Here is a 12,981-nt window from a genome sequence, read left to right as displayed (position 1 = left end):
TGATACTATCTACCTGCTTAGATTGTGTATTTGCCCCATGAATAAACCTGCACTCTTTCCTAATGTTAGTAATTACATATGAATTTCCCACATGGTTTCACATTCCAATTACCCCACAAGCTTCAATAGTATTTTCATTCATACTACATTTCATGTAGTATTTTCATTATTTCTCATTTCTATGGATTGCAAACTTTCATTTATCCTTTTAATCCAAGAGATATTTAGAGATGCCTTTAAAGCTTTGCAAATATTTGAACATTCCTAATTTGTGATTATTTTTTGTTATTAATTGCACTGTAGTCAGAGAACAAATTACTGGCTCTTTGAATTGTGCTGAGTTGTTTTATGACTTGGGATATATTCACTGGGACACGAGGAAAATGTGCGTCCTCTAATTATTGTAGGTAAGGTCATTCAGACATCGCACAACAAGTTTATTAATAGTGTCCATAAAATGTTTAGCCATGATCACAAATCAATTTTAGAGTATTAATTTTCATAAATACTCAAGATGAATCATTTCTTAGCTACTTTACTACGTTTTCTTGCTCTCTGCATTATGTATGTCTATTACAGTTGATGGTGAAATACTACACGATGGCTTGCTTCTGCGTATTTCTTCCCAGTTCTGCATTCAGTGGCCTCCTATGGGAACTTGGCATCAGCCATAGCGAGCTTTCCATGCTGATTAATTTGTTAAACATCTACTCACAAACCCAGGCCTCCAGTCCTTCACCATCTAAATCTGTAGTTTCATCCCTGCAGATTTCACCCACAATGATGGGTTTCTTTGAACCTGTGGTAATTTTTTATGGGGATATGAGTTTTGGCTCCACCTTGGGGATCTTTTTCTTTAGAGATTTGCATTTGCTTCTGGTGGAAGCCAGAATATTGCTCACCCAGGATCACTTGAGCTCTCCTTGAGGGGCCTGGCTCTGCGTGCATGTATGTGGGGGAGGTGGGTAGAGTGTGGGTGTCTTGGATTCAGTTTCTGCAGCCTGTTAGGAGCTCAGGATCAGCCTCTGGAACACAGGGCTGGCACACACATTGGCTTACTGCTCACAGCCCCTGGGATTTCCTTTTTACTTTTTTAAAAAATTGCCCTGTAATGGTCTAATAATATGTCTTAAGTAGTACACATTTAAAGGATAATTTGATCATTTAAATATATATGCATAGTGTATACACACACTATGTAATATATAATATCTATTTCTCTATATATCTATTGATGTTTATGTGTACCTGTATCTAAAATAAGTATTTAACCTCATCTACCCTCTAGAACATTCATCAACCAAAAAAGTGTGTCTCTGTAAGATAAACAGTTGCCTGGAGGGTGGATGGGGTAAAATATATATTAGATATATCTATATCTATGTGTCGATCTACCTACCTACCTATACACTTATTCCCTCTTGTAGTCGCTCGTCCCTGGTCCTCTCTTCCCCCACTAGTAATGATCCCTAGGTAATTACTGATCTTCCTGTAACTATAAATTAGTTTGCATTTTCCCAGAATTTTCCAAAAATGGAATCACACAGTGTGTGCTCGTTTGGTGAGATAATGTCTCTCTTCTTCCACTCCACACAAGCCTCTCAGCATCCTTCCATCCTGCTTTGCATATCAGTCACTTTTCCCTTTTTATTATTGAACAGTATTCCCTTGTATGGATATACCACAGTGTGGTTAGCCTTTCAGCTCTGAGGGTTGTTTCCTGTTTTGACTCGTACAGATAAAATTTGGTTCAGAGGTGCCTTCATTTCTCGGGTGAATACTCTGTCATATGTTAGGGCGTGTGTTTAACTTGATAAGAAACTGCTAGGTTGCTTTCCAAACTGGTTGTACCATTTTAAACTCCCACCCCAGTGGATGAGAGCTTGTCTGCCTCTTCACCAGCACAGTCTCTCTCATTTGAGCTGTCCTACTGTGTGCATGCTGGGATTTCTGTGTGGTTTTGCTTTGCAACCACTGATGACATTGACTATCTTCTTGTCCCTTTGCCACTCATGCAAACTCTTTGTTGCAATGTCTTTTCAAGACTTGTGATTATCTAAAAATCAGATCACTCACAGTATCTTCTTCTTAAATTTTACGAGTTTTTAAAATATATCAATTGTTGGATATGCATTTTGAAAATATTAATATTTTCTTGGTCTATACCTCACCTTTTCTTTCTCATAAGAGGAAAATTTTGATTTTGACAAGTCAATTTCATTTATTTGTTTTGAAGGGGGTAGGACTATTGAATTCCCTTATTTTCTAGCAACCCCAGAACTGCCATTAAAAAGGTTTGCTGTGATTTATCTCAGACCTAATTCATATTGACAAAGGATCCTTCCCATATTTTCTGAAGCAAAAGCCCCTACTTATTATTTCTACTTTAAACCTCCCCCAGTCCTACAAGTTTTATAGTTTTGAAGACATGACTGAACTCTGCTGCTTTCCTTTTCAAAAGGAAACACTTACTTTACCAGCTTTTCCCATGATTCCCTTTTGGAGCCAAACTTATTTTGCACAGAATATTCCATCAGCCAAAAAAAAGTATGTCTCTGTAAGATAAACAGTTGCCTGGAGGGAGGATGGGGTAAAATATTTATTTTATTTAAGAAATGTCAGTTAATTAAAATCCCATCCATCAGAGTTCATTTTAGTCCATATGAAGCCAAACAATTTGCCTTACAATTAAATCAGAATTATTTAAACAGTGTGGACGCAGTTTCATTAAAGTGCTCCAGGGCTCCTGTGGAACATCTTGGCATTCTGCATGCATCTGGCTGGTCTGATTGCTACTGCAGTTTCTTCAGATATTAAAATTATTTTCCAATAAATGTTAATGGGTGAATTATAGTCATCACACAGGCTATCTGGTCTGCTGCAAGGGTGATGTACTAATGGGGATGCTTCCAATGTCTCTCTCCAGTAAGGGAAGAAATTGAGTCGTAATTAACCACTGGCTGGCCAGATACACTTAGCGCCTTTGTGATTTTCAAATGCCTTCCTCTCGGTCTCTTAAAACTAAGGGTGGTGTTTGAACACTGCTTTGATTGTGTGTGAGGGATGTGAGTACCCGCGCTGTGGGCACCATCAGGGCTGTGGCTCAGCCCTCTGTTTGGGAACAGCTGGGATGAGAAGCTGGCCTCTGAGAATGGGCAGCTCCTTTAGCTTTAAAGTCTGCAAGCCAGAGATCGGAGGTGGAAACTTGGGCACAAAGAGAACCCAAGACCTGAGTAAGGTTGCACACCTTGTAAATGGGGATGTTGGCCTCCTTTCTAGAATGGAAGAAACTGCTCCCCCAAACTGGGGTACCAGTTCTACTTTTGGATGATCGTGTCCCTGTTCAGGGTTCATTACCCTTGCCTTAATGTGCTTCTGATCTCCCCCCTGCCCCCATGTTTGAAAAAAAAGACACCCAGAGTGATGGTGGCCTTGCTATGGTTAAGTGATATACCTTGAGTGCAGTAGACCCACGTTCAAATACAGAAGTGATAGCACTGTCAGTTAACAGGCTGAGCTGACTGGTCATTTTACTGAAAGCTGTGAAGTTTGCAAGCCTGCATTGCTAAAATAAGATCATAATGACTAAAAAATATGGAAGTAGGTCGTTGTAATTTAAAATGAGGTGGTGGTTGCATCCAGATGGGGTGGGTATTGTGATATTTCATTTCTAACTTTGTTTACTTTCCTTTCTCTCCTTTCTTTGCCTTCTGACAGTGATAAAGAACAGTGAGTATCTGATGATGCTTCTATTTTTCTACAGACTGAATTTTAGCTCATTTCTAACCAGGATGGTTTGTTCCTAAAAAGAGATGGTTAAAAAAGCAAGCAGCAAATTTTATCTAACAACAACAACAACAACAAATCCAAGTTATTAAGACACATTTTAATGTCCCTTGCCTTGAGAAACAGATTATTTATTTATTTTAAGATTTTATTTATTTGTTTTTGCCTAGAAGAACTAGGGTACAGGCCAGAGGTATGGGGGTGGGTGAGAGGATTCACCAGAGACAGAAACAGAGTGGGGAGACAGAGACCAAAGGCAGAGTAGGGAGCAGAACAGGTGGATTGATTGAAACACAGTACTGAGGGGAGCAGCGGGCTAGACAGGAGAGGTCTGTTGAGCCATGTGGGTCCCTGGCCGGGGTCTAACTCGGGTGATAGCGCTGGGACTTATGAAATTTAAACAAAAAACTTGATAAAGGATGCAAAATGTTCCTTAGATGAGCCTTCAGCTTAATTGTTATTAATAATTTGTGGGATTTCAGCGAGTTTATGGCCCACCCTGTACCCTGTTTCTGCAGCGTGTTGCTGGGGGACATTGTTCTTCGATAAAGAAAATCTTAACTCAATAACTGTTCTCATTAATAAAAGATGACGCTGAGCAGAACAGAGCTTGGGGGAAGGCTTGTGCCCAGGGACCAGGCTGGGTCACCTCGGGGGAGGTCAGCCTATTGCCCAGTGAAATGTCGCTGCCTCCTATCTGCTCACAACTTCTGCCTTTTAAATTGGATTCATTTCCTAAATATGCATGACAGATTGCATGAGCGTGCATAAGTGAACAGTCAGGTTGCAAAGCAGACCAAGCACATGCAGAAACTAGGGGAGTCATTTTTACCCTCCCTGCGATGGGGAAGTTGTCACCCGCATAAGCAAAGTGTTGGCTGTCAGTGTCCGTGTGGCCTTCAGCGTCTGTGTGGCCATCAGAGTCTGTGTGGCCATCAGCATCCGTGTGGCCGTCAGACTGCCCATCACCTCCTGAGCCTTGGCTCTCTTCTTTGCAAAATGGGCTTGATGACCTCCCCCACCAGGGATGGTGGAGTCAAATGAGATTCCTGAGGGAAACTTTATAAACTGTGGTGCACCAGGCAAAGTCAGAGAAAGGTATGAGTCCCAAATTTGCCAACACGGGGGTGTTGGACATTTGGACATTGTGTGTATGTGCAGCTCGCATATACAGAGAGAGACTTGCATAATTTGTTCAGCTTTGTGGACTCCATACTCGGGCCCAGAACCCTCTAAAGGTTTACTTTAACGCTGATAAACACTGACCTAGGTCATCTGGGGGACTTCTCCATGCCTCAGTTTTTCTGTCTGTCAAGTGGGAACTTAGAACAAGCAGAGAGCTAAAGGCCATGTGAATGTCCAGAAATCTCTGTTGTTGGCAAGTCAGGCTGGCCAGATAAGATCTGCTTTTCATGAGCAGCACTAGTTTATTATTCAGTTACGTGAGGGAGAGGTGCTAGAATGGTGCTAGGTGATAGATAGGACCATCACAAGAGAGAAGTTTGTGATTCTGGAGGGTTCCAAGGCTCTCAGAGGCTTCTTAGATGCTGAACGTCAAAAGGTAGAGCATATGACTGTGCCCTAGCCCTTCTTCCTCCCTCTCCTTCCCTTGCTTCATTTACATATGCTGACTACCTACTAAGTACCAAGCACTGACCTAATCACCAGGGAGGACAGGCATACCCAAAGCATGGGTGTGTGTCCAGTGGTGTTTACAGATGGCCACCAACACATCTACTCCAGTGTGCAAGGAGCTGTGGGAGCACAGCCAGGCTCTCACTCCCCCAAACAGGGGAGTTGTGCTGGGAGAGATCCCTGCAAGAAGTGATGTGTAAATGGTGATCATGTGAAGGAGGAGCAGAGGGAAAAGAAACAGCAGTTCCAGGCAGGGAACAACAGATGCAAAGTCCGAGTATGAGAGAGAGCAGGGAACTTTGGAAAACTGACTGGAACTCAGTCTGACTTGAGAGCCCCTTAGAATCCCAAGTTGGGGAGGAACCAGAGGATCCCCTTGGCACCCCTTTAGTTTGGTGGGGGAACGTTCATCCAAAGGGGCCTTTCTACCTGCAAGGCATGTGCAAAAACATTCTGTGGCCCGGCTTCCTCCTTCCCCACTCTTTCCTTCAGGATTCATTATTATTCACCCAGCTGCAAAGAGGCTTCATGCCAACACCTGTCTATGGTGGCATCCTGGGGGGTGGAGGGAGGGAAAAAAGGAAAGAAAAAGTTTGATTAATTTTCTGCATAGCACCCCTGTTTAATGCTTCAGAGCCTGCAAGCCCGACAGCACTTCCATCATCCCACTCCTTTGGGAAGTTATAATTTATTAATAGAGACATCTGGCGGATATTTGTTGCTTGACGATTGTGTGATGAAATGAGGAGTCAGGTGTGAGGCTGAGAAGAAGCAGGAGTCTGCCCTTTGCTGTATTTTAGGGAGAGACATTGTGGGGGCGGCTTTGGCCTGAGTCAGGGCTAAGGGCCACGGCCGCTGGTCTGTGTAGGAGGCTCCCTCTGACCCTCTCTAGATGGCCCAAAGCAGGTACATTCAGTAGCCGATGAGGCAGGTAGATGCTGGTTTCGCAGGTCTCTGACTGCTCTCCACACACATGTCTCAGCGTTTCCCTTCCCTCTTCTGAGCATCATGTATCTGGAAAATGAGCAAGCCGATGACAGTGATTCTGAGAATTTGTGTTAGCAGCGATACTCTTTCTTGAATAATAGTTTATCCAGAAGCTAAATATATGAAACAGGCAAGAGTGGATCTGGATAGAAGTCTTGAGTGGTCGAGAGCATTGAATGTATTCAGGTGAGCTTTATGCCACTGTAAAATAAAAATGCCAAGTTGTGAAAAGAAATGTGGGGAGCTAGCGAGTTTCAGTTATTTTTGTCGCTGTAGCAGATACTGTGTCAGTTAGCTTTTGCTGTGTAACAAACCACCTTAAAACTCAGCGGGGTAGAACAGCTATTGCTTCTCAGGGATCGGGACTCGGCTGATGGTTCTGCTGATCTTGGCTGGGATTGCTGCAGCATCCGTGTGTTGGCTGATCCAGGGTGGCTCTGGATGTTTCTCATCCTCCAGTGAAGGGGTTTGTTGTCGTGGTGATGGCGCTTGGGTCCGAGTGCCTCAGCAGAAACACACACACACCGTCTTTGGAGGTTTAGCCTCAGGACTGACCCAGATTCATCCCCAGCATTTCATTGACCAAAGCAAGTTGTGCATTCAGGCAGGATTCAAGGGACAGAGAAAGAGATGCTGACTTTTTGGCGCGAACAATTTCAAATTCACACGGCAGAGGCACGGATCCAGAGAAGGGAGAAGCACTGCGGCCATCAATGCAATAACCCCTATTTCCAAATAGCAGGTATTACATTCTTTAAGCCTTTCCACTTTCCTGGTGTCCCTGCTTTGCTAGTGTTAGGAACCTGGCACTGCCATCCAGCAGGGTGGAAGACTGGTCCCTGCCCACTCTACCTCCCTCTCCTCGGGAGCCCCCTTAGGCTCCTAGGGGGGACAGCAGAGCTCTGTTCAAACCCATAGCTGAGACAACTGGGGCAACAGGAGGCAGGGCCCTCCCGTGCCTCTGCAGGGTGCACTGTGCTGTGCATGTGAGTGAGAGTGGAGAAAGACAGTCCTCTCCGCCCTGGCCTGCCTCAGCCTGCCAGCCCGGGGTCTGTCCTGGCGATGGCGTGAGATGAGCGCGGGCTCCATCAGTGCTGACTGGTCAGAGCACCCCCAGAGCATCGCTTCCCCCTTCCCCCCACCTCCTGACTCCAGACTTCTGCAGGTGGAGCCTAGAAATCCGTACTTCGGCGTGGCCTCCCAGGGGCTCTTAGCCACAAGCTCATCCCAGGTCACCAGCCGTGCTAGCATAGCTGCGGACTTGTCTCTCCACAAAGGCTCTGAGAGCCGGAGGGCGGGCAGAAAAACACCTTCTGAAACGGCAACAGATGTGGCTCATGCAGAGGGTGTGTGTGACTGTCAATGGCAAGAATTTTCCCTCCCCACGGCTCTTCCGCCTGCCCCACTGCAAAGGCGGCCCGAGCATTTTATCCTGTGCACGGGGCGTGAACAGTTCTCTGCAGACCCGCCAGCTGCAGACAGCCCCGCGGAGCCTCAGTCTCCTCAACACTTGGGGAAAAGTTCGTATTTCCACTCCCGTTGCCCACCACACACACCATCTGCAGGGAAGTCAGGGCTGGGCTCCTGGCTCCGTAATTTACATGTCTCTAATCAGACTGCCCTACCGTGGACCTCAAAAGGAAGCCAGCCCAAAAAGAAAAAAGAAAAATGACATTTGGCACCAACACTCAGAAGCTCCTGCGAGTCTCACTGAGAAACTGCAGCTTCTAAATTCAAGAGCCGCGTGCTATCAGGACGAGGGGTTGGCGGGTCTGGATCAGCTCACTGTGGCTGGCTCGGGGACAAGAATGAGTTTGGGTCAGTCTGCTGCTTTTCAGACAGGCGGCATGGCAGGGCAGTTCAGAGCTCGGCCATCCCAACAAGATTATCTTCACCGTGTGACCTAAAACAAGTGATGAGCCTCTCCGAGCCTTGGCGTACTAGCGAGAATAACATCTACCCTGTGAGATATTGTGAGAGAATGTGTGTCCATTCTATGTGATAAATAGTATCACCGGTAAAGCTGAGGGAGTTGAGTTCAGAGAGATGTGGTACTTTTTCCAAAGTCACACGGCTTCGGAATTTAAACCCAGGTCTGCCTGAATCCAAAGCTCATTTGCTTGCTTGTTTGTTTTTTCCTACTGCGTCCCACTCTCTAGATCTATCAATAGGTTCAAATATCCCAGACTGAGAAAGGAAATCTGGAGGCTGCAGTGAGATTTAGCCTAGGAGGGGAGGTTTATGAAAGTCCAATTTTTTTTTCTAGCATTCTTGCCACTTAGAGTCAGGCCAGGAGGTTACCTGGAAATTCTTGATAGTCTCTCTTTCCCCCGTCCTCTCTCTCTCTCTCTCTCTCTCTCTCTTTCTTTCTCTCTCTCTCTCTCTCTCTCTCTCTCTCTCTCTCTCTCTCTCTCCTCTTTTCTCTCATAGAGGTAAATCAAGCGACACTCCCATCTCCATGACATTAGAGGTATCCACAGCTGTGCAAAGAAGTCCCCAGTGTCAAATATAAGGCCCCAGCTAACGACTCAACATGCACTTTTTGTTCTGCTCTATTTGCTCCTCTCCCACCGACTCTGGGGCTCACACTCTTTCGTCTCCCTGGCAAACCATCCTAGTCCATCCATTCCGCCTGACCCCACCCCAGCCCAGCCTTCATTCATGCATCCTAACCGTGTGCCCGTTGCACATGCCGCAGTTAGGTTATTCTCCGCTGAATGGTCGCCACGAGCCGCTCTTTCACACCAAAATGTTTAAGAAGGAGGAGGAGGTGGGGAAGGAGGAAGAGAAACAAGTGAATCTTTGCAAAGCTTCTCGGAGCACTTACCAAGTCCTCAGGTCTGCGCTCAGCACTTTACATGCACGATCTAGCTAACGCCCACGGGAGTGCCGTGAGGTCGCTGGGGATGCTTTCCACAGAGGAGCAAACAGGTGCTTGTTCCTGAGGTCCCAAGTGGGAGCAGAGCCAGGGAAGGAATGTAGGCAGTGTGGCCCCAGAACTTACCCCGTGCCCCCTCCCGTAGGTGTTGCATCTTCACAGGAGCCAGGGCAGTGACTTTTCCAGCCTATGATCATTCGCAGCACCAGATCTGCTCGGGTGGCCGGCCTACCCAGACAGCAGCCGGTTAGTCAGAGTTAGTCTGGAAAACGCCAGCACGCCCCCGAGAGGCAGTCCCAGGAAGTTTAGCACCCAACATGACATCACAGTGCCTCCCCAAGCCCCCAGTACACAGCAGGTCTTCTGGCCATTAATTTGGCTCATCATCCCTTGCTGGAAAGTTAAGACGTTCCTCACGGTGCAGAGGTTGGTCATAATGGTGGAAGCTACTGTTTGCAGGGATTGTGCGTCTTCACAGTTACCCTCCCAGTGGCCTGACGACGCAGCTCCTGCTGAACTCCATGCAGCAGATCAGGAAGCTGCATTCAGAGCCTTGCAGAGCCCCGCCACCACCACCCCGGCTAGTAGGCCACACATCCCGGGTGCCCGTCTTTACTCTGCAGGTCAAGCTGGTGCCTAGTAATACGCTGGGTATTTTCTGGACGGGATGCAATGCTCTGAGGACTGGTCCACGAAAGCAGCTTCCATCAGTATTGTTACAGTGATGAGGAAAACCCCGATTCCTAAATGGGGCCACTGTCTGCATGGAGGTTCACGTTCTCCCCTATCTGCATGGTTTTCCGGGAAGTCCAGGTTCCTCACATCCCAAAGGCGAGCACTTGCCGAGCACTGGTCTAAATTGTCCCCGTGGCATGAGTGTGGTTGGGGTACGCTGCGCCTCACGATGGAAAGGCATCCTGTCCAGGGTGGGCTGGGTCCTGCCTTGCCCCCCGAGCTGCCGGGAGAGGCTCTGGCCTCCCACGACTCTGAACTGGAATGAGTGAGCTGGAAAATGAGCAAATGAATGAAGACAAATTCCTGTTAAATTTCAGCCGCGTTTTGGGTCTTTCTTTACATGTTTGGTGTTTTGTGACTAGAAATATGTCACAGGAACTTAACTCTTGCTTATGTCTCTTAGCCTATGGCACAGTTGGCTTTTTGAATGTCATCTGCCGTTTCTAAGAATCTCTGGGAGACATTACATGAGGACTGACTGTCCTTTTTCCTCCAGTTTTGGTTTTTAACCAGATCCCAACCCTGGGCTCTGGCTGTGCTCAAGTCCTGTGCCTGAGGCTGTTGCACGTCTTCTCCTCCTGTCACTGGGAACATTCTCCAGGCCCCAACCCAGGGGAGACCCAGGCACACCCACTTTCTCTCTGGAGAGAGAGAGACCATAGGCTGTGGTTTGAAAAGCATCTAGTTTCCCTCTGCTTGCTTTCGGAATTAAAACATGAAAAGCCATAGGAGGCCTGTGAATCCCTACTGAGACCAATCGGTGACATTTTCAAACACTGGATGAGCTGTTTGTCAACTGCGTGTTTTGCAGCACAGGGAGGGTTTGCAGACATGCTGGCAGCCTCCCCCCACCTTCCGCTCAGCTGCAGATGGGGGTGGTTCTCTTAATAGGGTGCTTTTGGGGACCCCCACCTCTGCTCATGTTTCTGAAGCTGAGCATGTCCAGCAGGGCCTGTTTCCTGTGCACCCGATGAGTTGCATGGTGGCCGGAGAGGCGCTGGCATCATCATCCATTCGTAGCAGACGGTGTCTGTGGCCTGATTGTGAGCTGCAGAAACAGGCCCTTGGTGGGGACTGCCGTCAGCCGTGGTGCCTGATGGGATGGGAGTGAGGATCCCCGTTCATGGCAGGCAAACTGGTGCTCTGTTGGGGGGGGGGGGGTGGGCTTCGGTTCCTCTTCATACGGGACCTTTCCACAGGGATGCTTGAGTGTCCTCAGAAATGGCAGCTGGCTCCCCCTTGAGCGAGTGATTCCAGAGACCATGGTGGAGCTGTAGTGTCACGTACCGTGGGAGTCACACTCTCGCTTCCTCTGTATTTAGTTGGTCTCACAGGACAAGCCAGGAGGCAGTGTGTGGGGGAACTACACCTGAGGCTGTGATCACCAGGAGATGGGGGCTCTTGGGGTCCATTGTCCCTAGTATTCGTGGCCACCATATTGGTCTTCCTTCACTTCCCCTCACTCCTGGCCTCCCTCTACCTTTCTGTCACAATGACGGCTTATCTTGGAGGCTCAGCAAGGACCAGTCATGGCTTTGTGGGGCCTGAAACTTTTTTAAATTAGGGACCCTCTTCAAGAGAAAGAAGACAAACTGTCTTGATTGGCAATTTTTTCTGATCACGTGATTGTGACCAGGTCCCTCCCAGGCAGTGTCTGTGCACACAAACCTTAAACTTCACCAGCCTCATAGCAATGACCTTCGTTGTGGTCTCGGTATGGATGGTGATCCCTTGGGTTCCCTCGTCGATCCCACAGGCTAAGAAACTTCCATTGCTTCTGTCTCCCCACTAAGGCAACATTCATTGCACATTCCTTAGGCCACTAAGAACTTTCCTATCCCAAAATGCTTTATGCACTTGCTCTCAGACACTATGCAAAAGGCCACAGACCCAGCCAAGATCCCTGCCTTCCTTGAACCTGCATTCTGGTGGGGAGTGAGGAGAGAAGCAGTAAATAGGCAAACAACAAAGTTTTTTTTTTTTTAATGATTTCAGTTGGTAAAGGGTGTGATGAAGAAATGAAGCAGGGACATCACGGGCGGCCTCGCTGGGGAACTGATGTTTGAACTGAGACCTGGATGAGGGGAAAGAGTCAGCCAAGGGAACACCTGGGGAAGTAACTGTTCCCGGCAGAGGGAAGAGCAAGTGCAAAGGTCGTGAGGCAGAAATGGGGATTTCGGGTGCAGATTGAGCAGGGAGACCAGTGTGGCTGGAGTGTAGTGATAAGGGTGAGCAGGACCACGAGAATGGAGGGGCAGGTTAGGGACATGGAATGGAAGGACATCGCAGCTGGGCAAGAAGACTACATTTTATTTTAAAAATCTACATAGCATGAAAGGAACCACTTGGAAATGTACAGCTCAGAGGCCTTTATCACATTCACGTGGTGAGCAGCAAACACCTCTCTCTAGTTCTGGGTTTCACTGCAAGTCGAGAGGAAGCCCTGGGAGCTTGTTTAGCATTTGTTCATCCCCAGAGGCCCCCGCTCCAAGGCACGTGTCCACCAGAATTTCCCAGCGTACCTCCTCTTTGCCTTTCTCCAAAAAAAGACTGACCCCAAGACATCTGCTTTCCCTTTGCTTCCAAACTCTTCCCCCTCTGCGCTTGCGAGGGGCTGAAACGGGTGAGGGAGAGGGAGAAGAGGGAAGAAGAGGGGCCCTTAATATCCAACTTTGAGTGTCAAAAGGCAATTTCATGCCTGCCGACGTGATTAGAGTGGTGGAAGTAATAGGCTGGCAGTTAATGGGCTGCTGGCTCGAGAGGATTCGGAGTGACTGATTTTTTTCCTACCAGGGATGAGAATTTCTAGTGGTATTTGGCTCTGCCTTCCTCTGAGGTGATGCACCTCAGTGCCCTGGGGCGTGAACCGTGTTATTAGTGAAGATGATAATAATTTGCTATGGACCACAGTGTTAGCTCCCCACCCAGCAAGCCTCTGACCCTCTGCACCACTACTGGGG

At 47.6% G+C, this 12,981-nt stretch overlaps 1 protein-coding gene across 1 annotated transcript in view; it reads left to right on the top strand.

Annotated features, from left to right (window-relative positions):
* RPH3A (rabphilin 3A) overlaps positions 1 to 12,981 on the top strand; it is a 111,702-nt gene that overhangs the window by 58,783 nt on the left and 39,938 nt on the right. The window lies entirely within an intron of this gene.

The sequence above is a fragment of the Talpa occidentalis genome, unplaced genomic scaffold, assembly GCF_014898055.3.
Source record: "Talpa occidentalis isolate TD23 unplaced genomic scaffold, MPIMG_talOcc4v2.1 talOcc4.14, whole genome shotgun sequence".
In the NCBI taxonomy this organism is placed as follows: Eukaryota; Metazoa; Chordata; class Mammalia; order Eulipotyphla; family Talpidae; genus Talpa; species Talpa occidentalis.
The sequence above is the reverse complement of the archived record's forward strand: the minus strand, read 5'-3'. Positions and strand labels throughout refer to the sequence as shown.